Source organism: Bombus flavifrons, chromosome 9, assembly GCF_040668555.2.
Source record: "Bombus flavifrons isolate JBK064 chromosome 9, iyBomFlav1_principal, whole genome shotgun sequence".
In the NCBI taxonomy this organism is placed as follows: Eukaryota; Metazoa; Arthropoda; class Insecta; order Hymenoptera; family Apidae; genus Bombus; species Bombus flavifrons.
Genome location: NC_138450.1, coordinates 4,081,143 through 4,105,917, shown reverse-complemented (window position 1 = coordinate 4,105,917; position 24,775 = coordinate 4,081,143). Strand labels below are relative to the sequence as shown.

The 24,775-nt window shown below is 40.9% G+C and overlaps 1 long non-coding RNA gene across 1 annotated transcript in view; it reads left to right on the top strand.

Annotated features, from left to right (window-relative positions):
* The first annotated feature begins 12,954 nt into the window (after positions 1-12,954).
* The window catches only part of LOC138183131 (uncharacterized), a 127,224-nt gene continuing 115,403 nt past the window's right edge, over positions 12,955-24,775 (top strand). The window contains exon 1 of the long non-coding RNA XR_011173998.1: positions 12,955-13,531. This is a non-coding gene — a long non-coding RNA (uncharacterized LOC138183131). The remainder of the gene's footprint in view (positions 13,532-24,775) is intronic.

Below are 24,775 nucleotides of genomic sequence, written 5' to 3'. Positions count from 1 at the left end.
TTCAACCCTCTCGTGGAAACAGTATTTTACCGTGAGACCGAAGACGACGGAATACTTCGTATTTACAAGGAAACTTTCTTTTTTCCCCGTTTCTTTAAGTAATTTGTTCGCTTCAATGCTGAAAATGAAATTCTGCCACGAATTCGTTCCCCTCTCGTTGACATGAATTTTTCAGCGGAACACTGAGAATATCGATACATTGAGAATGTAATTGTATCTGGGGATGATACTGGCATTAGAATGTTTTTAAATTTATCTTACAGGAAGTATACAATCCATGATTCTATTATTATTAGATATTCTTTAATCTATTTATTGCTATATCGCAGACCTAATAAACTTTATATATCCGATACTATTATATTATATAATAAAAAATATCTGATATTAATTTCACGTTGATAACAAGAAATATATTAAATTTTTCGTATGGACTGTACTTCTCACTTTCTCGCAAGATGCAAAGGGACAACAAGAAGCTGCGCAAACCACCCCGGACGCCAGCAGATGTCGGACATCAGCGACGAAAGGGTTGCAGAGCCAATAAAGGGTTGGAAAATATATGCGCTAATAATCGAAGAAAAAAGTGTCCAATGAAAGAAATTTACGGCTGGCGCTAATTAAGAAAAAGGGCAGGCGAGTCCTATTTTTCGCGTTCTCGCCATTGGCTCATCACGCTCGGAAGGATTAATTAATTCAAAATATATCAATTAAGAATAAGGTTTACTCTTCTAACGTCACCGGGCCTCTATCCCCCTCCAGTCTCGTTCCCACCGCTTCCTGGTTCGCCAGCTTCTTTTTATTGCAAATTGGACGTGAAAAATGACGCCTTGATTAATCTCGCGGATAATTTAAAAACGAAGGGGTTGCCGGGCTCGCACCCCCGATTCCGACGAGCCGGATAAAAATTCAAGACGCGAAATTGCCAATCAACGAAGGGTGAGAGAACGGCGCAGACCGGGGAAAGGGTGGAAGAGAGAACCGATTCGCAGGACGGTCGGCAAGTAATAACGTTAAAAAATTATCCCTCGTCTGAATTTCATCGGTTCGCTTCGACGCGCTCGCTTGGCCGCCGCGCCGCCTCCGCGTCGAGTCAGCTCGCCCGTTACTTCGCCCTTTCTCGTCTTCTTCCCGCTTTTTAATTCGTAGCGCGAGTCAAGTAAGGGCTGGAAATAAAGGGAATAATGGCTCGCGTGCTGCTAAATATCCAACACCGTCCATGGAAATGTTGTTCCCGGTTGTAAAAGCGAAATAACTTCGTTGGGAATAAGCTTCGAATAGCTGACAATATGCAAGCTGTTTAAAAATACGCGACTATGGTATCGCGCGGTTTTGATGAACCTCGGTTAATCAAAAATGCGTGTTTATAGCATCAGAAGAGTATTTTATGTATGTCATATTAAGAAAAAGAGAAAATAAGGAAATGAAAATATCTTTTGGATCAGGTTACGAGTTGCATTAAAGACAATTATGCTTTATACCTAGAGAAATTGACTTTCTTCTTTTGCATTTTGCGTCAGGCAAAATATCTCATGAAATTCTTGTTATCGCTTCTAATAAATATTTAAATATTACTATATCCGTAAATTTTATTAAATTATGTAACTGCAAAATATCCCTTCCATTTAGATAAAAATATTGTATAGAGGTAACGCTACACAGCTTGAAGGAGACGTTATTGGTTCAAGGATATAGGACTACGCTATAGTCTATTCCCAAGTGTATCGCACACTATAAGCTTTTAAAGATAAAACCATTATCACTAATTGTAAGACATTTTTAACAAGTAGGTAAATTGCAGACTCTCCTCAAAAGCTAGAGAACAAAATGAAATAAAAAAGATTCATGATAGAACTATGTTAGAAAAGAGCGAACAACAGTTTCTAAGAGGATCTTCACAGAAAAAGAGATCTGGAATATCAAATGAAACATTAAGATGCCCAATTTTAATATCTTTCACATCTAACCCAATCTTCTATCAAATGTCAGACCAGAAGACTTAGGAGGGTCGATCGTTTTTCATTGCTGGCATCTAATTACACCCGTCTAGCTGATAATGCTTCAATCCCAACCTTTAGATATCGACGAGCACAGGGGAACGATTGTCCAGGGAATACGCGAGGAGCAAGAACTTAATTTGTCTCCTGGAACGCGAGCGACTATCGAGGCCGCATCAGGGCAGATGGGGCTGCAGAGTTCGAGTTCTTCGGGCTTTCTCTTGTCTTGTCTTGTGATGCGATCACGCGGCCTCTCTCTCTCTCTTTCTCTCTCTCTCTCTCTCTCTCTCTCTTTATGTCAGCAGGCAAAGAGAATCGAACGATTTCGACGTTTATTTTGTCGGGTGTGCAACACCTCAACCATATGGTGACAGTGTAGCGTCAATGTTCCATCCCAGTGGGATTTGGTGGTAGTGGAGGCGTATAGATGCGAAAAGGGAGTCGATAAGTTAGTAAACTAATTAGCAAGGCTGCCGACAAAGCTGATCTCCTCTGCTTTCCTCTTAGCCATGAGGCGAGTTGGCCACGTTCGTCGCCAAACTTTTTACCTCGACCTACCTCCGATTCTTCTCCTCTACCTCCCAGCTATTCGTCCCCTCTTCCTTCTATTTGATTTTGTCCTCCCTCTCCTTCTCCTTCTCCGCCTCACCTTGCCCCACACATGTCCGCCGTACCTCTTTTTTCACTATTTATTTCTTTCTGTTCTCACTGCCACGAAAGGAACGGTTTCCCACGGGAGACCACGCGAGCTCTCTCTCTTTTTGTCTCGCGCCCCGGCCCGGGATCCGCTCGCAACCAATGGATGCGTTGATTCTAATTGTGAGAGAGCTTACCTCTACGCGCGATAATCGTCTTACAGGCTCGCTGGAATTCGAATGTCGAGCGCGACCATCGATTGCCATTCAAGAAAGACGAATGGCTACAGTCGATGGATATGACCGCGAGGAAAAGGATTCCACTGAAGGATCCTGATGCTGGGATACTCTGTGGAATACTCGGTGGAATACTCGGTAGAAATGGAATTAACGATGTTGGTAGATGTATGTAGATATGCGATATGACGATATTGTTGAAGCTCGTGATACGAGGTTGTATAGGTATGTGGAGCTTTAAAACGAATAGCGCGTAATGTGTATTGTGCGGTGGCTTTTGCAATATTACGCTAGCGAACTCGAAACCACGTTTTTTAGCTTGGTATATATGGGATTTAAGCTGCTTTCGTTTGGAGATAAAGCTATGAGGCATTCAATCATGTACAAAATACTTGTTTCAATCCGCTTGACATATTTGTCACGTGATACGAGATTACTGCAAGTGGGAGTCAGATGCGTTCTGTAATCTGGCTTAAGCTTGTGTCTGTTCGCATCGCTGCTTTGGGGGAGTTTTCGGGAATATGAAGGATTGTATCGGTAATCTCGACACCTTATTAAAGATCATTTAAGGGATCAAAGAAGATACTTCTTTCTAAAGTGTGAGTTCGAACATCAACCACATATTATATATAATTAATAACAAATAATTAATTGCAAAAGAAAAAGTGTCAGCTGATTTCTCTGAAGAAAAAGGGAGAACCTTAAAATAGGAATTTTAAGTGAGCAATTTGCGTCTACTATTCGCGGAACCGGAATCAGCTACCAAATAATTGAAAAATCGTCTCGTTCGTTACGATAAATACGGTGAACAGGTTTGGCAGTCGCAAAGATGAGACAAAGGCAGCAATTTTCTTGGGATACACGTACTCTGTTAAGGGTTGAAGGATGAAGCACCTTCGTACAGGAAGGACTCGCATTTAGCCTTCCATTCGGAACGAAGGAAGCATCCGGGAGTCATAGTCGACTTTCCAAATAACCGAAACGAGGACTTTGGGAGAGTAGCAGCTACCGTCTCGTAGAATCGCTGCGCTAATTGTCTTCGGTACTCTGCCTGCCTTTGACATATTAGCGTGTAGACGAGCTGGCTGTCATACCGTTCAACGGCTCGATAGATAAACCGGAAACGGCAGCTACTCGTGATACATGGTCGGGGGACGCATCAGGAAACGCTGATGCGTTGCTGCCTGAAGCAGCTACCTATTTCGCGATGTTTCTGAGCCTTTAGGCAAAGTTTCATTTGCTGATGTTCTGAATTTTCAGTGGTTCTCACCTTACACCGCAGAATGTTTTCAAGAAACTCCAATGAGCCTTACGAGGAAGAAAACGAGGCAAAAAAAAGATAAAAATGTATCTTTCTCTTATATTTCTATTGCGCTGTATCTAGCTATCGCTTGTTCGAAATAAAAATTCAGAAGAAGTTTTGTGACAACCTACTGGCGCATAGGATAAAAGAGAACACACGACGAAATATTTGAAGTAATTCGAAACAACTTAAAAACAGCGACTTGAATAAAATCAGACACAGGCGACTAGCAAATCACGTAATCTATAAGTCGAATTCTTGATGACAAGAGAGGCAAGAGACTCTGTGAGAACCACTTTCGATTCGGTAACGAACGAGAAGCAGCCGTCGGTGCGGTGACAATGGTAATTATTGTTGATGCTGAAATTTCAATTTTGCAATTGATGCATCGCCCGGAAAGCGATGCCGTTGTGTCTGTGCGCTCTCGTAGGATGGCAAGGGCAGGATGAGGCTACGGGAGGATCGTGTGCACGTATAGATACGCGCAACCACAGAAGGGTGAGCGGCAAACTGCGGAGACGCGAGCCAACCAGAAACCATCATAAAGGTTCGGTTCTCCCTTTGATACCGGTACGGTAACGTATTTAGTTAGACATATCATTCGGTTTCCACCTATTGTACGCTCGGCAAACAAAGTTCCTATTTGTTTGAACGTTGGAAGTTACCCCCTCTGTCCCTCAAAACCTCTGCAGACCTCCGCCCGGTTAAGGGTGGAAAGAGTCGTGTATGTTCTGTCTATCGACGAAGTACTTCCGTTGTCGTCGCAATTATTCCGAAACGCTTTCCACCGCCCTGGCAAAGAGTCGTATTAAAATATCTCCTCTCTAAATTCATGCCCCTTTGTCGCCGGTCTCTTTCGAAAGATCCTTCGCTTTTTCGTCGAAAAATCCGACCGCGTTTCTCCACGGATCGACTTTATAATTCTCCATCTCGTTAGAGAGTTATTACCATCGTAACAACTGTCGATTAAAGAAAATCGAGCTCGAAATACCGCGAAGATATTCGTCTTCGATAGTGAAATTCCCAAGAATGAACAAGGAACTGTTATATCGTTAAAATTTATTGGTATGTTATTTCTAGAATTTATGATAATTTATAATGTTTCTATAAAAGTGCAGAGTAGCAGAAAGAAACAAAAATTGAAAGCTTTTCTGGTGAATCATTATAATCCCGTTTGAATCAATTAAATGGAGCACTTTCAGCTAGTTAACATTTATGAAAACCTAACCACATTTATAAAATTATGTAATAAACATATATCCTAATAGATATATTTAAAAAAATGAAGTGGAATTTGGCGTTGTACCTACAAACCTGATTTAAGTCAATTTAAAGAAATAAACTTCACTTTATAAGATTCGGGCAACCAATTAGAAAAACTAATTTCTTAGTTAGTGAGTTGAACCGCACGACAATTTAGTGGGTTTAATTATTGCGTAAACAATTAAGAAGGAGGCTGGTTGGTGGCATGTTGTGGTCTAAGTGACGTTTGCCCAGGGGATTCCCAAGACGGTTTTATCCGCGGGTTCTCGATAGCAAAGACGACCCGCCTAACGACCGGTACCGGCATACCGACTCCTTCGGAATCGCGGACGACGTGCCTCGATAGATTCATCGAATACTATCGAAGGAATTTCACAAACAATCCCGACCAATCGACACACGGTCTTGGGAACTACCCGGCCGACGGCCTCTCAAACGACGGTATCGCTCACCTGTACACGCTGACAACAAGCAATTCGACGAATTTCTTTTCTCAAGTACCGTCTGGTTTCGCCTGAACAGTCGCGTCGTCGTCTCCTCTATACGACGAATTGCGCCATTATATCCAACGAGGAAAGTAATTGTCTTCTAATCAAAAGAATCTCTCTTGTAGATATGGAGCTCAAAGTCGAATAAAAGTATAATTGTGTCATAGAATTCACGTGAGGGTTAGTCCAGGAAAATTCTATTTTCAATCTCTTCAATTTAAAATCTGACTACTCTAATATGAAATAAGAATAAATTTGGCAATATTCATCTTTAAATAAAATAAGATACATTTAACATGTAATTGTCGATAACACGTATGAAACAAGATTCGGCAATTCTATTCTATTTTAGATATCCTGGCACTGAATCAATAAGCACAGTATCACGAACGAAATCGAGCAATTTCAACGGAAATTAATTAAAAAACTTAAAACCGTGTGAAGGTTTAACCGCTGTATTGCAACGAAAGAAATTTCACTTTGTTGCCAATTGCACAATGAAACGAGAGCCAAGTTGAGCGAAGTTTTCGAAAGTTTCGTGCTCTGTCGTTGACGTTTCTAGAACAAAAATTATCCCATTCGGTGTTCATCAACTGGCTGGATCGGAGAAGTTTAAATAGAAGACCCGATCGAATTGGTGGAATCGGAGCTACCCTTGCCGATGCGAGAAACCTGGCGGCCGGCCTTAAATCAAGAAGGCCTAATTCCAGCAAGAAATGGTCGCGGGGCGTTGTTCCCAGGATCAGCTGGCTGGCTGACGGCATTTCTCGAACATGCCTGTCGTACCTCATCGACCGGTTTCCGACCGGTCACAATGATGAGCTTTCCTGGTGTTCTGCGCACGCTTCACACATACTTGCCTTTATGATTTTTCGTGAACCAAATTATTTCATTCGTAGCACAGATTCAGAATGTAGAAAATTATTTCATTCAATTTTTAACTGATGAAACATATAATTGATGGAACGTGCGATTTGAAAAACTGATCGATTTGTATGTATATCGAAACATTTGGAAACGTCATAAATCGATGACGAAATTTTAAACGAAAATGAAGATTTCGTTGAATTGTTAGCAGATGGTCGTTTTGTTATTGCGAAGCTCTTCGACCTCGGTAGACAATTGAGGTAGATGTTGGTAGCAAGCGAGAGAATTTCTCCGCTTATCCAGAAAATGTCGTCGGTTCAGTGTTACCCTTCTCGAGCAGTGGTCACCTGAACAGCGGCGATCACCTGCCTTATACCAGCGAATACGGCAAGAACACGTAGAATGCAGGCAACTCTTGGCCGACCTTGGCTAGGTCGAGCGTGCGGCCTCGAGTATGCGACACTGATTGAGCCGCATCTGCGGTCTAAGCTTTCTAGGTTTTTCTTCAAAGCTATTAAGCCGTGATAAAGGACGGCCGATTAAGCATCGGTAGCCTCTTCGATTCTTCGATCCGAGGTGTTCGTGACAATTATCGTAAAGGGGATATACTACGATGTCACTTGGCTATTCCCCAAGTGGTTCGAGTGTACGCTACAGAACGCTACGTATCTATTTCTTTATGTATTTCAAAATACGGTGCTTAATTTTTTAATTTTTAATTGTTTAAAATCATATTATATCAGATAAATCAAGGAATAATTCATCAGAGGAATTTATTGTAGTAGAAAAGAAACAGAAGTAGTTTGTAAAACTATAGACATAAATGTGGCTACTTCTGATTCGATGAAAAATTAAAAAATGCAAAAGCAGAATGTGAAAAGATCCTCTCTATAGTATAAACAAATGGCTACATTTCATAATTGTGATATAATTCTTTGCTTATTAAAATCTTGCCAAACCTTCAATAATTTATACTGCAATATGAGAGTATGTACATTATCAGATCATAAACATGATCTTTGATCATCCTTTGATATAAAAAATAAGGAACTGCAAAGTTCACGATTAAAACAAACCCATTAAGAAATTTAATTAAACGCTGTCTAGGGGCGTCTAAACCGTGGGACGTTTTCAATAAAAGGAACAATTTCACAGGCACGAAAATCAAACGCGGTTATATTCACCGGACCGAATCGTTCGCAGAATCCGTTTTCCTGGCGGATTAATCTGGTCTTCGGGCACGATCCATTTGAGAGTATCCCCGTCGCGTAAGTAGGACGCGGCTTAAACCCTTCTTTCCGTTCTCTCCGTCCGGCCCATTGTCGTACAGCTAAGCACAGATTTATTATCGCGTTGAGACACACCCTCTCCCTTTTCTCTTCGTCTACACCCCCGTTCATCCTCCGTCGACCACCCCCTCTGTCCCCACGTCCCCGTTCTTCGGTCCTTCCTAACCGGTCTTAGTCTCGTAAGAGAAATACATTCATCGAGTATTCTATTAAGAATCTGCACTCCGCGGATAAACGAGCGAAATAAGGTTCTTCTCCGGCAAACCCCTCGTTCTTGTTCCATTAGTCGAACGATTCCGACCCCCTCGAGTTCTAGCTTTCTCCCCGGCGACGTCTTACCACTTCGGATCACCTGGTCTTTGCGCAGATTACGCGGGATTCAATACCAAGGCCAGTCATATTTTAACTAGAAAATTCTGTTTCGTTCTACGAGATAGCTATACATACGTTGTGCCAGATTAAACGTTATGGGTTAATAGATTGATTATGTTCGTATCTGATGAGATACAAGTGGTGTTGTGGACTAAAAAGTCGTTGAACGTATTGTTTGTGATGATTTTATGGTATTATATGACGGCTACTCTTTGTTAATATGATTTAGGTACAGTATGTCTACTTGTTTCCTTGTCTCATATTATCTCGCAAGTACCAGATTATGATCGAGCTAAGTATCAAAAAGAACTGTCATAGAGAAGTTGAATTTTAGTTAAAAAATAAATGGTTTAAAAGACGGCAACGTAATTGAAACTGTAATAGCAATGGTACAGGTAGAACCTCTTAAAACTTTCTACAAATATAATTTAAATAATCTTTCTTTATGAATATCAATGAATAGACTATTAGGAAAGAAACAGGGTAATAACTTGTACCACTGCATCCTGCATATATTTTCACTAGAAGAATTTCCGCGAATATACAGAAAATTTCTAGAATCACGGACGAACGAGGTCGGCGAAACTCGTTACACGGTCCGTTTGCGAACCGATTAATAAATTACCCCATCGACGTGTGCACTTGCTCGATGGAATGCCTCTGAAAGATGTCGGAATAAGCAGTTCCAGGAGCGGCTGTTGCATTCTAAGGATAATGACGCGACGTGTAGCACGCGCTCGACCAGACAGGCAGGGGCCATACAGCCAAGAACCCAGCTCCCCTTCCTTGTCTAAACGCGCGAGCAAGGTGCAGCTGTCCGCCCGTGAGGCTCGAGAAAACGATAATTAGCTTATTTCAATAATTGACAAGCCGGCGTTGGCTAGTCGTAACGCATCTGGCGTTCCGCAGGCTCTCTCCGAGTACGAGCCTTGCCAGGAGGATCGCGGTATAACTGCGTTCACCATGCTCTTTACGCGGCCATAAAACGGATGCGCCTATTTCTAGTCCGAACTTCAGCTCGAACGGACGTTCGATGCTGTTACTTGCACGTGTTCAACGAGAATGTGCACGCGATTCCAGAGGCGTCCTTGCTGCAACTGCGTGTGCAATTATCGCCGTTTACGCGAGCTCGAAGGGCACAGCGTTGTAAACTCGACGAAGGATCGAAGAAACCTGGTTTGAAGTTGGCTCGCTCGCGACGTTCCGCCATTATGGGAAAAGAGAACCTCGGTGTTCAATTTTTTTCACTTGGCGCGCATCTACTTCTGGCCACCAGCTATGAGAGCTGTGCAGATCCAGGCATGGTGCAACGCGTAAATTGCCACACGGGCCCACAGAGGTGCCTGAAATTGAATATTATCCGCTTCGAATGAGCGCACGCGAGCCATACGAGCGTCGTTGAAACGTGGAACAGAGAGAGACTCGTCTCGTAGTGACATCGAGATCCGGTCCTATGCATGGGAATAAGAAGGCGTGCGAACGGGACCGGCGTTTTCATGCCGGGGGCCAGGGAATATCTTGTGTCCCGGCCGTTAGGAGGGTGTTAAAAGAAGAATTCGCAATAAAAGTGACGCGACGCGGTAACGTTGTAGTCGAAGAACATTTAGGATGCGAAGAGAGGATGTGAAATTTCGCTCGGGAAAGTGTTCGTCCTGTGACGAGCGACGCGTCGAGAATTTGATAATCCTCGGATGGGAAGAGAGTTTCTTATACGTTTTCGGAGCTTCGAAGGATTGACACGTTAAACAATTTTCGTTATTTGTTATTTTTCTAACACTACAACTATCCATGTGTAACGTGTATCTAAATATACTTGTGAAAAACACCAAATTGAAAATGAATCCTTTTCTATTCGCTAGTAAAGATAAGTATCATCTTCATCGAACAAAAATGTTGTATAGTTCTATCATCTTTCGATTTCTCGGTCGACTATTAAAATGCGATACACTTCGATCGGTCGATAGCCTCGCACAAAGGGGTGAGACAGGGTGCTGCGTTTCTCTATAGCGAGGAATCGCTCGGAAACGCGCGATATATTGACCGGACGGTTGTATCACGGAATCCGTGCATTAATAACCCAGCCGGTCTTTAACCCGTAAACTTTGAAACTCGGACGGGGTGCGATTAAGAGGCTTCTAGGGCCGTTTCGTGCTGCCCACCCACGCCTCTGGTCGAGTAAACTGGTCCGCGGCACCACGGTGGAGAGGGTGGGCAGTTATAGATACCTTGGATCGAAGAGTTTGCGTGAGACGTCGGCAGAACGATCGTTTTGACGATTGCGATTTCACCAATGCCGCACGCGCACTGTGCGAGCCATTCAGTCAACGAGACAATTAGAGTGCTTTATAATATCGGTCCTGATATCGGAGACTCTAATTGCACCCGTTAATTGCGCGATTGCAATTCGGATTTGAAGTGGGAGGAGCATGAATTTAAGAGCGTCCACGGTCGACGTTGCGAACGTGTTACAAAGTCGACATGTATGTACACCGATGTTACGTGAGCATGTAAGTATACGTATGTATCCGTATATGGAAATTGAGCCGTTCACATGGATTGCAGGACTGTTAGCAGGAGATACGGATGATTAAATAAAACTTGATATCTCGGTGTATTGTGTTTAATGATCGTTGATGAAGAGTTGAAACGGAACACGGCGGTATCATGAAATATATTCTGGTTTTAATGATTTTTCAAGTGTTGCGTTATGATGCGTTAATTTTCATGGCGAAAAATTGAGTCGTTCTCTCTCTCGTGTGGCGTTATTATAGAAATCCTGTTAAGTAATGCTGGATAATTAATAAATTACTAACAGAGCCTCGTTTTAACCGCTGGATATTTTAAATTAAATTCGATCATTATTCTCGAAAATCATAATTTTTAGTGGAAACACGAACCTTTTTCCTTCCCTCGCGGTGCGGTCTGCAGTTACTCGTACGACTTCCACGTAGACACGGGGATTAACTTTGTATAAGGGAGGCCGATATTGAATGCATTCTGACACGCCACCGTCTCACATTATATTCTTTGCCTGATAATTACAACGATAATGAGGCTTTACGATAGAAACCTGGCCAGCGGCGTGTTCCGAACACACACGGCGGTGTTCGGTACTTTTCATTCTTCAATCTCTTTCCCCCTTCCTCTCTCTTGCTCACTCTCTCTCGTCCTGACTCGGCCCCGATGCTTTTGTCGGAATTCGCGGGAATTTTGCTTGTTGGTAACTTTTTCATTCAGCACGCAAATCTCGCGCCGTCTGCCGCACCGGAATATTATTACTCCATTGTGTTTCACGGCGCACATTGTGTTTAATCACAACGCACGTTTCGGCGGGGGCGAAACTTTCGAAAAGCGATGCGTTATTACGATCTCATAACAACGGACCACTACCGAATTTCTGAACGATTTTCAGAGATACTACGGATCGTAATCAGACCGTAAAATAGGAGGCCCTAAATATTGTATTAACCTGAAAGGAACAGAGATTGTTTTCGAGTCCCTGCCTTTCTTGATGAACCGACATTAAGTTAGCTTCAGACTTAACAGTTTGTAAGTATAGTATTAGGTTGTCCGAAAAGTTCCTTTCGTTTTATAAGGAAATAATAGACGCACAATGTCTTTTGTTTTATATTGGTTTATTGAATTATGCACGAACATAATAATAGAAATATAACGAAATAGATCACACCTAATTCAATAAAATAATATAAAACAGGAATTGTTGTTCATCTATTGTCATTTTATGAAAAAAAGAAACTTTCTGGGCAACCTAATATATCTGGTATGAACTATTCATGTTTGTAATGGAGAAATTGTAATAACGTACAAATAGATTCCGATATTATAATAATACCAGATCATTAATCACTTTTTTAAGTCAAAACGAAAACCACATCAAAATATTTGATTACACGCATGAATTAATTTTGTGTTAAGAAAAGTATCGTAATGTAATATTCACCATTTCTTTAAAGTTCAATAAATTTCAATTTGTCCAATCAATCTTAACCTTACAATACAAACGTTAATAATTTTCACGGCTGATAAAGATTCTGTCTATCGCAAGTGATATGTTTGATCATCGATTATATGGAACGTTTATGTCAAAGGAATGTAGAATAACGTTTGTATTCTAAGGTTAATTTCGAACGACTCTGTTTTGTAAAAGTAGAAATTAGTAATGTAACGTGCATGCATATTCAATATTTACTCACAGATTGTTGCATCACGATCGCATCATTGCATACAGTGGAGATTCTTCTGTCCATAGAGGCATAAATTACGTACACTCAAATATCTAACCTCCGAACACCATCCGAGAATTCGTCAATTTTTTCGTCGATAGAAGTATGTTGATTCCAGTGATTATTATCTGAATGAGAAAATTAAATATTAATTGTTGAAAAGCTACGAAAATGTTATCAATATTAAAATAATTATTAAGAGAAGAAGAATATTTACGTAGTTTGAAAATCTCTGACACTCAATGGCTCCGTGTATTCACTCGTATAAATACTTCGATTCTCGAACGTTCGATATACTAAATCGACCTCTTCGCTCGTATCGTCGACACAACAGTCGTTCGGAAGACTTCGTGTAACGCGTCGTTGATATAATTGCGCGTTGTAATCGTGAATGCGCTGTTCTTGTGGTAATATGAACAAAGAAAAGTAAACGAATCGAAATTCATTGAACCGGTGAAAGCTGGATCTAGTTCGGCGACGAACAGTGCGGTGTAAAGTGTAAGAAACAGTGTTAAACTTCTTGAAATTGGAATGCAAACAAACCTATTATCGTAAAGTCAAAGGGGAAGACAACCGTTTATTTAAAACCCGACCCGCATGCATATTGCTGTTCCTGACAACGACAAACAGACAGTCAACGCCTCGTTTATCGCACGAAAGTATGAAAAGTAATTAAAAACGTGTTTCATTGCTTTCGCGGACATCACTCTTTCGACGAAAACGCCTGTGCTCCCCTTCGTTCGAAGAATCACAGATCGTTCTTTGGTGTTACTGGATTGGCTTCATCTGGATGTAATTCGACTGATGAAATGTTCTCAACTCGTTCAAAATGAATGGTAAGTGAAATAGAAATTATTCTTCAATTATTATTAGTTGTAGTTTTCTTAGTGGGTAATGAAGAAAGTTCATTTAGGAGGTTACATAACCTGGAAGGTTAGAAACACTGTGACTTCAAAATTTATTTTCGGATTGTAAATGTGACTTTTTATATAGATATTCTCTCATTCGGAAGTGTATTCACATTTAATGATTATATATATTTTACTAAAAGATAAAATAAACACACTTTTATACGACGTGCTTTCACATGTAGAATTTTGAAGTCACATCTATGATTCATGCAACGTATCAATACCATCGAAAAAACATATAAAATACATACGAAAGATCTATCTTTCGTCATAAGAGCATCTTCCTACGTATTACAAAACTACAATGTTTCTAATTTTTGAACACCATTGTATTTAAGCTTAACTTGGACACTCTTACACAATAATTTACGAATTAATAACAACGACGAATTGACAAGTGACAAATTATAGGTTATAAATTACAAACTGTTATACAAACAATTAGAATTTTACAATTTATACAAAAGAATGTACTAGCGATAGTAACTTCTGATTTGTAAAATTTTGCTACTGTATTTTGCTAATTTCGTTAATATTAGTTCTCAACTGTGTAATTCAGTGAAACCATCTCGGCGAAAAATTGTATCGGAAGCTCACAGAAAAGACCATGCAAAGATTAAAATTTATCAAACTATTTTCTAAATTCTGTTTCGAAATAACTGTGCAGGGAATCGTTTTACGCAATACATTCTACTTTATCTGGTTGAAAAGTCGACAAACTGCACGGTAGCGTGCAATGGCGTACGATTGGCGACAGTGTGGCGTGCGTGGTGAAAAAGTTGGAAGCGTCCATGTCGGTCTTGATACCGTTGGAAAAAAGTTTGCCAAAGGATTTTCCGGTGACGAAAAAGTGGAAAATTGTCGGTCGTTTCGCTCGGACGAAGATTTTGGAAATTGTTAGGCTAACTGTATTCGTGAGCATAATGCGAGGATACACGCTTTCTTTCATCTATTAATTATCGGTTTCGCGAAAGAACCGTGGAAAACGCGGTTTAAGAACTCGCTTGGTTTTCGGAACGGTATCTTCGACAATTCTCTGCTCGTATTAACCGCGTTAATTCGTAGCATTCAATAGTAGATTTACCGAGCGAACACATGTGAAATGTGGCATTAGGTGAAAGGTAGGAAAGCCGCGTGTTTTCGCCTGTGACTGTGGGAAAATTACTCTACACATTCTATTATCTCTAATAGCGATGTTCTCGATCTGCGTCCATTGTGGATGCTATTCGACTGGATTTCGTTGCGTCAGAGCTGCGGTTTTCCTGCCACGGCGTTCTACGAAACGGGCATGGAATCTTTGTTCGCGGGAGTAATGAATCCCGCTCATTATCTTTTTTAATTGGCATCATTTAATGATTCCGACGGCATCGTTTAGAAATCGACTTCCTGTTTCTTAATGTAACACCGAGCGCCTTCACAATTTCGCCCTGATTCGTTGGAAACCGCGACAGAAGCGTATACATACCTATATTAAGCTCGACTCAAGCTCGACTCAAGTTCACGTGACTGATAATAGCTTTAGTATTGTTATTACCTTCGTTGTATATGAAATAAATGTTAATCTTTATGATACGTTATAATTCTAAAATCCGCTATTTCGTATCTAGAAATTTTTCTTTAATTATTTTCTTTAATTATGTTCAGCCACAAAGTTAGTATCAGTTTGACCGTTAGTGGAACAATTCGCAATATAACATCACGGGCACACAGATGTAATTAAGTCCTCGTAGGACAAAACACGAGTGGCCATGAATCTCCGAGAATATCTCCATCTGCCGAAGAAGCCAGCGGCAATTGGGTATCTAAATAGGTTGATAAACGGGGTTCGTCAATGCTGACGAGTTCCCACAGAACCAATCGCCTGCGTATCACGCAACGTGTATATGTACCACGCAACGTATCGCACGCATTCGTATCTTCTTAGACCTGACTATGTTCGTAATCGAACGTTCGAATGATTGATCTACCATCGTGCCCTTCTTCATCACGTCTGAGCCGGTAATCGAAACGTAATAATTGCTACTTTCCGTGTAGTTCGTAATAATTTATTAGGTTGGTGCAAAATTTGAATTAGGATACGAATTGTTGCGATATTCACAAAACCTTTCTAAATCTTTTAAATCTTCAACCAGGCATCGTGAAAATTGTCGGAAGTATAAAATTGACATTTGAAGGAGCTTGTGTAAAATTATGCGGAAATTGGAATAATTCAAAGTTGATTCGTAGAATTCAGTGCTGATGATTTTTCACTTAAAACGAGGAGCATATTATTTTTAATGAAACTAAGTTATTCTACAATTATTTACACTTTGATTGAACTGTGCTACAGACACAATAGATATATGTTTATATGTAAAAAAGTATGCTACGATATTTAGAAAAAAGTTTACACGTCGAAGACAAAGAACCGACTCGCGATACAAAATTCCTCCTGAAACAGCAATTGTATGTGCTAATTTGGGATCGTTGAGTGGCGAGTAGAGTCGTTAATAGACACGTGACAGGTGAGCAGGAGATTCATCCTCGGAACACGTCAAGGAGGAAAGGTGCGCGAGGGTTTTCTGATGGAAACGCGATACCGAAAATAAAAATCCGTCATCGAGCATAGGCGAGCCGAGGGCTTCTAAATCGAGAAGGAAAGCGGCGCGTTGCTCGATTCCCACGAAATAATAGAAAATAAATATCTCGTCGATGATTAGTCGCGTTGGTTGCGCGTTTCTTCGTGGAACCCCTCTACGCTGCTTTGCGGTTCGGTGCACCTGGAAAGAAAACCGATGGACACACGTACGGTGGAAGGAAGGTAACAGAAACCAACAGGCATATTTGGTATTTCTACATGAAGGTTCTTTATTTGATTTAAAACAAGCGAGTCCGAATACAACATTCGTAACGTAATACGGCAAATTCTTAGCATTAAATAAAATAAGAATACGCGTCTAAATGATCTTTTTCTAAATGTTTCAATGGGTAATTATTTGTTCTTTGATGTTGATATTTATTGCTCGTGTCTTCGATGAGGAAGAAGGAAATACTGATTTACATAAATCGTGTAGGACGAGATCGGTGATTATTTACTATGACTAACGAAGAAATTATTCCTGCTCCATCATATTTTTTAATATGCTATCTAGTGGAATATTAAAAACAGAAGACGACGGAGACGGTGACTGATTGGCTTGCACGCCAGTCGGACGGATTTTTTCCATATGTTAATGCGCTCCTACTTTTGTGACTGTAAAACGGCTGCAATTTTAAATTTCGTATTGGTGATTCTACAAAATGTTTTAACGATACGAAAGTATGACTGCGACGAAAATGTCGGAAATATTTCAATTTTAAGTTCAATTTGACGCGAAGGAAAATTGTATATCTATTCCAATAGTTAGCTATTCTATTCAACAAGTTCTACCTGTTTAGATTAAAATTAGTCCGTACGTGAAATTTCCAATAAATTGACCACTGTTTCGACAATCTTGATCGTCACGGGGGCAATTTCACTAATTGCAGCAGCCATCAGGCATTTCGAGTGGAAAAGTAGGCCCAAGTCACGTGGTAGTCGCTACCGTAACAGTCCACGAAGTGGCTTCGTTTTTTTTACGACTGGCTCGTCGATGACGCGGTTGAAAACGAAATCGAACAGCTGTAGAAGAAAAATTATCACCTCCGCGTTTTCGCAGAGGCCGTACGAGAGAGCAGGTGCTGCAATTAAAAGGCTCACAGGCGTCATTTGTTTCCCTGACGATCTTGACGGCGCATCTTCTTGAGGAACTTTTATGGCCGTGGTTGCCTGTCCAGAAGTCGAACAATGCGGTTAAAGAGGCCAGTCATTGTTCGAACGCGCGCGCGCTCATCATTATACATAATTCAGCGAGCTAGTTGAAGAGAGCCTCGTGTACCAGCCATGTTGTTGGTTGTCGGAATGGCGTAATGGCCTGATAATATCCACGATATCGATAGCATCGTTTTCTTCTAAATTCCTTCGTAAGTTTATCCTCCGTAATTTACGCGTTACTCGCGAAACAGATAGTTATTAAGATAGGGATCGAGGAAACACCTTCGTATGGTCCATTATTCTTATCTAGCCGGTGGGAAATGAAGCCGTGCGTTCGCCCGTGATAAAAGGGCGAAGTATCGGGCAAACTTGTGGATCCATTTGTAAAAACGAGGGGGCAATAAAGTGTATCGTCCGGTATCGCGTTGCAGCACAATCGCGAGGACCCTTCGTCGTGAACAATGGCCTCGGGAAATTAAGAAACAATTCACTGTTTTCATGGAAGCACCAAGGCTTTTTATGAGCACACTCCATGGTATTACAGGCATTAGATAGGATTTATTCTGTGAAAAACTTTACAATGTGAAATATTATTATGAATTTTGGAACGATTTTGATCGGATCTGCCAGATTCGATGAAATTTTTAATAAATTCGGCAAATACACTTTTATGACGATAGTCATTAATCTATGTGATAATGAGAAGTATAATGAAACAGGATCGTTTCATTTCTTCAGTGAGATATCTTGATTTCTATTTACATATTTAGTCACTTGGATAGCGTATTATAACTACCATAATGCTAATTATTGCGATTAATCAAAGAGTATGCAAACTTATTACTCAGAAGAAGTACATTATTCGCCCATGACATTCTGTCTAATCGATCACTGTTCGGTAACCATCTGTTTAACTATAATACCTCTTCGTCATCCTGCTATAAAATAAAATTAGAGGATCAGGATATTATTACCGAATAATAACATACATTTCTAACAACACAAACTTTGTCTACTATAATCTCGTAGAATTGATACTAAATTGCAACGGAATCCAACTGTGCAAACTGGTCATTTCCTGAAAAACCTTCAAAATTCGCGTCTCCAAAGGTTCGTAAATGAATTGAAACGTGTAAAGCAAACCAAACCCGCTGCGTAAACATTCACCAATCTATCAGCAACTCGATTTTTATCATCTCGATCAAGGAGCTCCTAAACTTGAGGCAAACTTTCTACAGCAATAAATTTTCTGCGTGCGAAGCCACAATTACCGAGCGCGCGTAAGCGTTTCATGAAGGAATTCAAATCAACGGAGCGCACTGAATAATTCAACTACCGGTTTCAATCAATATTCGCTAATGCGCAGCTAAAAAAAGCAAGAGAAAAAGAAAATATAGAAATAAAAAATGCACTACGCCGTGGAGAGCTCGCACGGAGAGCCAGGAATGGAAAAAGAAAATCGCGACGTGACTGCGTGGCGCGGAACGGAGTGAAGAGGAGAGGAGTTGGAGCGAGGGCAATTATACACGTGCCGAACCGGGACGGATGAGTCGAACGTTACCGGGGTCGTGGTTCGAGAGGGTAACAGGTGGTCGAGCAGGAAACATAGGCTATATAAGAGCAGATACTGGTCGACTGGTTAGCATAACAATTGCGCCAGCTACTGTGTTCTACGCGAGCGTGGAATGATTTATGCGTAGGAACGCGCTGCGCGTTCACACGCGCGTCTCGAGCGTCTCGTGCGTAACGCACCGCTTTTCACTCTTTCTTGTGCCGATTCTGCGAACCCGGGGAAACGTCCGCGGTGAAACGCGCCGTCGATCGATCGACAAACTGTCTGAGAAAGCGGCAAGCTAATATTCGAACGAAGTTTTACAACGATGGAACGACAAAGGCAAGGATTTTATGTTTGGAGTGGATAATTTGGGAAAAATTAATCTTTGGTTGTATAGATTATTATATGGAATGTTTGATGTATGAAATATTCGATTATGTGAATGTTAAGGAGGGACTGCGATGGCGTCAGTTGATGATAGACGCTAGACTTGCCAGTGGCGCCATTGTAGTCTTTGATGAGCAACAACGTTGGGGTGTGTTAATGCACTCGGATGAATTAAACAAAGATATGAACTGATGTTACGATAGTGATGCTAAGTACCCAGTATATTGTAGAACATTTGAACATTCTGAATTTTTAATAAGATATATCGTATGGGAGTCATTGGTAAGCAAAGCTCGTCGGAAGATATTAAAGCACGTGAATTAAGCAAATAGAGATATGTTGATGTTACGATAGTGATGCAAAGTACGGAGTGTATTGTGAAACATTTGAAAAATTTGAATTTGTAATAAAATAGATACACATTGCAGACATATGTTGAAATAAGTAACAAATTATACTTTGTATGTTATATAAAATATACAACTTTATTTTCTTACACTCATTTTTATTGATACACAGTTTATTTTACACTCAACATATTGTTGTAACAAAGATTGTTAATAAAGTAGATACGAGTACACAAATATATACAAATTGATGTATCGTTTCAGAGATCTTTGTACAGTAGCTACAAAGGAAAATTCTTTTACTTGTCAATGTTTATTATTAATTTCATCTTATTAAAATTTGGAGAACATAATATTTCCCAATGTATATTAATATAAAAGGAAATATTCCTTTCTTTTCCTATTAATTCCTTGCTAATTAATATAAAATTCGATAATTTGCTTCTTCCGATCATTAGGCCCTATTTATAGGATACTTAAGCTCAAAAGAAATCTTTTCCCGTGTATAACGCATAGTTAACGTAATATCCGTGATATAACTGAACCGTATAGAAATTAAGATGCATATTACGGAATCGTGTTAGGATAAGCTATCATTACAACCGAAAGGTACATGTAATTTTCCTCACAATCTATTCTACAATGATCGATAATTCGTATCTATCAACATAAATTCAACCGAGAAGCAACTATATTACCATATTATAGTTCATCGAAGCGAATTTTTGCATTTGTATTTCTTTTTAGTCGCACTCTTTTAATTACACCTATTCTTTGATTTATTATGGTAATCATCATAAGAGTGAAAACAATAGCAATATCTAATAATTTCGTCTCACCTGAAAACCATAAAACACGATAAATCATATTTCCTGTTTTCTTCTATAGGATAACTACCTTAAGATTCTGATGACAATCAATCCCATAGTAGAAGAATTGTATAAAGATATTAAAATATCGCTTGCCTTAATAATTATCAGGTATCTTTGGTTTCATCATGGTTTTGGTCCAATCATAGGCGTTAAAATCAGAGAATCGATAAAAATATTCTTAACATGTTTCTCTTCTGTGATCTTCTTCTGATAAAAGAAAATGAAAATTTGATTTCTCAGTATTGTTGTTCGCGTGATTCGATATCCAGATAGGCGGCACGAAATAAAGTCAGGCAATTAGCGAAAGAGACACGGGTAGCCGTAGCATAACCCGTAATCAACAAGGTATGTCATTGCAACGCGTGAACTGGCAATTATGTGGACCGATCGCGGGATCGCGATCAATTAATTTGCCGTCGAATTCGTCACGGCAGTGGCAGATGCGTCAATTCGCGGGCTCCGCCGGCCATGAAACGACGAATCATCTCTCTCAGCAAGCCTCGGGGAAAAAGAGCTAAGTACAAAGTAATGGAGGGCCTCCGAAGGGAGGAAGACTGCTTCCGGCGGATACGCGTCATTTTTTGTCACAATCGCGACGACATCAGTAGCATTATAAGGAACAGTTCAAGAGGGTGCCGCTATGACTTCGTTTCGTATCGATAATGATCTCGAACCGACCGGTGACCGTCTCGCAGCCGAGTGAAACGTATTTCGCTAGAGAGATCGTTTCGCCGCAACCGAACCGCGGCTAACGGAAAATTAATGAAGAGTACGTTGTACCCTGCACGTCAGCCGTCCCCATCTGTTTCTTACGCGCGCGGTAGATGAAGATGATAGGCGATGAAAGGGCGTCGAAGTCCAGGAAACTACGAAGCGATAATGGATAAAGGAATGCGCGAGCGCTCCAGCCGACTGCCCTCGGGAGAACCAAACGCATTTCGATGTTGGTGACTTATGAAAAAGCAACGCACTAAAACGTGTAATTTTACTCGGTAGCCGATCATTTGGCTGGGTAGGGAGGAATCGTAAATGGCTGCGCGGTAGACGACGCATTTATATTTGAATTTCTTTCACCTTGCATTTTATAACCAAAAGATTGGAACGGATTTTTCTACGGAGAATAAATTGTAGTTACAAGAATAAATTATCGTTTTGATATCGGTACAAAAAATTTCTCCCTGGTATATTCTTCTGTGAATTTGAATCGGATATAGAGATTGGATAGAAGTGTGTCGTCTATCTTATTCCTGCCACTTGTTAACTGGATAATTTTTTAATCGCGAAGTCTTCCAGCCACTGAATTAAAGATGTATACGAAAGAATTGATTTTACAATGTAAATATAACATAACAGTCTGGAATACAAATGTAATTATGCATTAACAAGTAAAGAATCTCTATGAAACGTCTAAAATATCGCTATTTCACATAGGGCAAATCTTTCGAAATTAACAAGCTGCAAAATGCAGCAAGACGATCCAAGTAATTATCTGAAAGAATACTTTGTTCTTTTACTCAAACAATAACTATTGGAGAATAAATAATTTATATAGGGTGGTTGGTAACTGGTGGTACATGCGGAAAGGGGGTGATTCTACGTTAAAAAAGAAGTCGAAAATATAGAATAAAAATTTTTTTTATTTTTTTTTTTTTAATTTTTCCATCGAGACAACGATCTACAGTAAGATCCGTTATAACATACCGCACGCGTACCGAGCGAAAATTCAAAGTCGATTTTCTCGAAAACAAAGCCTCAAACGAAAAATTTTTATTCTATATTTTCGACTTCTTTTTTCGCGTAGAACCACCCCCTTTCCGCTTGTACCACCAGTTACCAACCACCCTGTATAACTGTAGTTGACTAATTTTCCTCGTAACCTATTATTCTCGTACAGATTGGATCGACATTTAATCGGATCAGGTAAAATTTCCAACATACCATAAGGAACATTGTAAACGAAAACTTGGCCAGCATCGGCCCGATCACAGTCCGTTTCGTAGGCGTCACATCCTCATTAGCAAGGGGTGAAGTGTCGTCCGATCCCCTCACGAATAGTTTTCGCGAGGCAGAGGTGCGCAAAACAGGCCAAACGGATGTCGAAGCGGAGAAAGAAGTCGCAGTGTCTGGTAGGCGTGCGTTCACGCCTACTAATTACGATTCTAGACGGTGTTATGCCCCCCTGAAAGCACTCTTGCCTCGAAGGCACCGCTGCTAACGAGAAAAACCCACACAGTATAGCCAATCGAAGTGGCACGCCAGGGTGAGAGTGGAGGACCGGTGCGAGGAGAGGGTGGAGACGGCCCTCGAGGCGAATCCGCAGGGTCCGCGAAGAAACTCGACTAGTTCCTCTCTTCTCTCTCGCTTTCTCTCTCTTTCTCCTTCTCGCCTCGACCGGGTTCTAACGTGTTCGGATACCAACCGTCTGCCGCCCGAGGTAATTACGGCCGGACCGCGCTTCTCCCTCGAGAAACCGAGTGACAAAAAGCCGCGTCTTAATGCAAACGCGCCGGCTCGGCCGTAACTCGTTAATTATAGGCCGCTTCTGATTGATCCGGGGCCACTTCGCCTCGGTGTCCGCGAGCGAATAACCGCAGCCAATGTACGGAGACCCTGTCGATATCCGGCGCGGCACGCGCGACCAAAAGCCTTCCTTCAGCCTGTCGAAAAAATTAATTGAAAAATACCAAATTCGACTTTGCTGCTACTGGCGAACCCGCCTACGAGTGCTGTGTCTCTTGGGATATTCGGTGTATCGATTTGTTAAAGTCGTGTTCTTCGCTGCTTGAGTTCGTCAGTGTCGCGTGGATTGCGTCATGACGCAGACATGTTGCAGCTTGACGTGTTATGGTTGACAGAAATTGTTCTGTATCGGGTTGTATCGGAAGTTATTATTAAGTGAATTATTAACGTTTTCCATACTTCGTTACACTGTAAAATTGCGAAATTACAATCTACAATTTATCAGTCGAGCATTTGGTGGATGATATTATTGAGAAATTATTATACAAAGGAATCTTCTAATCAGTCGCTCTCTTAACCAAATAGAAACCCTTTAATCACCCAAACACGTGTGCATAAAATTCTTCGTTACTTCTACCTCGTTGGCCTGTTCCTAAATTCGAAAATTCACGAATCACGGTGTCTCGTCCTATCTCAGCTTAGTATGTATGTAATTCAATTCACGAGCTAGTAAGAGGCGAAAGAGCGGGTCTCGCAGCTATCGACACGTCAAACGTAAACACATGCAGATTAGATATTTTCGTACGATATGACGTGGCTGGTCTCCGGCTCAAAGGATCCAGCGGAACCGAGGAAAGCGCGCTACGTGCTCGCCGATCCCCGGAAACCCACCCTTAACCCCACCATGGATCTGCATGACGATATTACCCGGTGCCATGGCCGAATATGTAAGCGGATATTGGCTATACATATTTATAGAATGGCAACGCTACCGGGCGCCGATCTCGCCGTTCAGTTCGTTTGTTTCGAGCTCGTTCTCTCTCTCCTGGACACCGACATCCTCTTGACCCCTTCTTGCTATTCTTGCTCTTTCCCTCTTTCTTTCGACGCCAGCATCGCGCATCCGGCGCTCTCTGTCGTCACAGACGTTCTCTTCTGTGTGCAAAGTGCGCTGGTCGAGATAGAGGGTGGAAAAGGACGGCGAGGGATCCAAGAGGTGGAGAAGGAATCCTTTGTCCACGGCAGGACTTCCGTCACACGGAAAAATATTTGCGTTATTATCTACTAACTCGAGCGGAAAATTGAAATTTTCTGTGACGTCGGAGTCGCGTTTGGAGAAATAGTAATGACTGAAATTCGCGTTTCAATTAAGCACCCGCCCCCGGTATTTTTCTTTTTACTTTTTTGCTTTTTGCTGCTTCGACCATTGTGTTGAAGCTTTATCGTTCTTCAAGGTCCCGCGATGCTAATTGAAGCGACGGATACGAATATGTTTTTTGACGTAGGGAGGAGTCGAAGTTGGGCGGTACATGGATTTGAATTTTTTTGTTTAAATGAGATATAAATGGAAATTTTATAATACGTAACGCGAAGAATTTTTCAATTATTTCGACTAATCTTTAAGCTCGATGTATCGTAACCTATACATTGTGCATTTTAATATTCTATTGGTTGATCAACATCATGCAAACGTGGAGGTAACGTGTTGAAGATTCAATTTAAAAAGTTGAGAACAGAATATAATAGACTCTTCTGCTTGAAAACGCATTTAGTTTC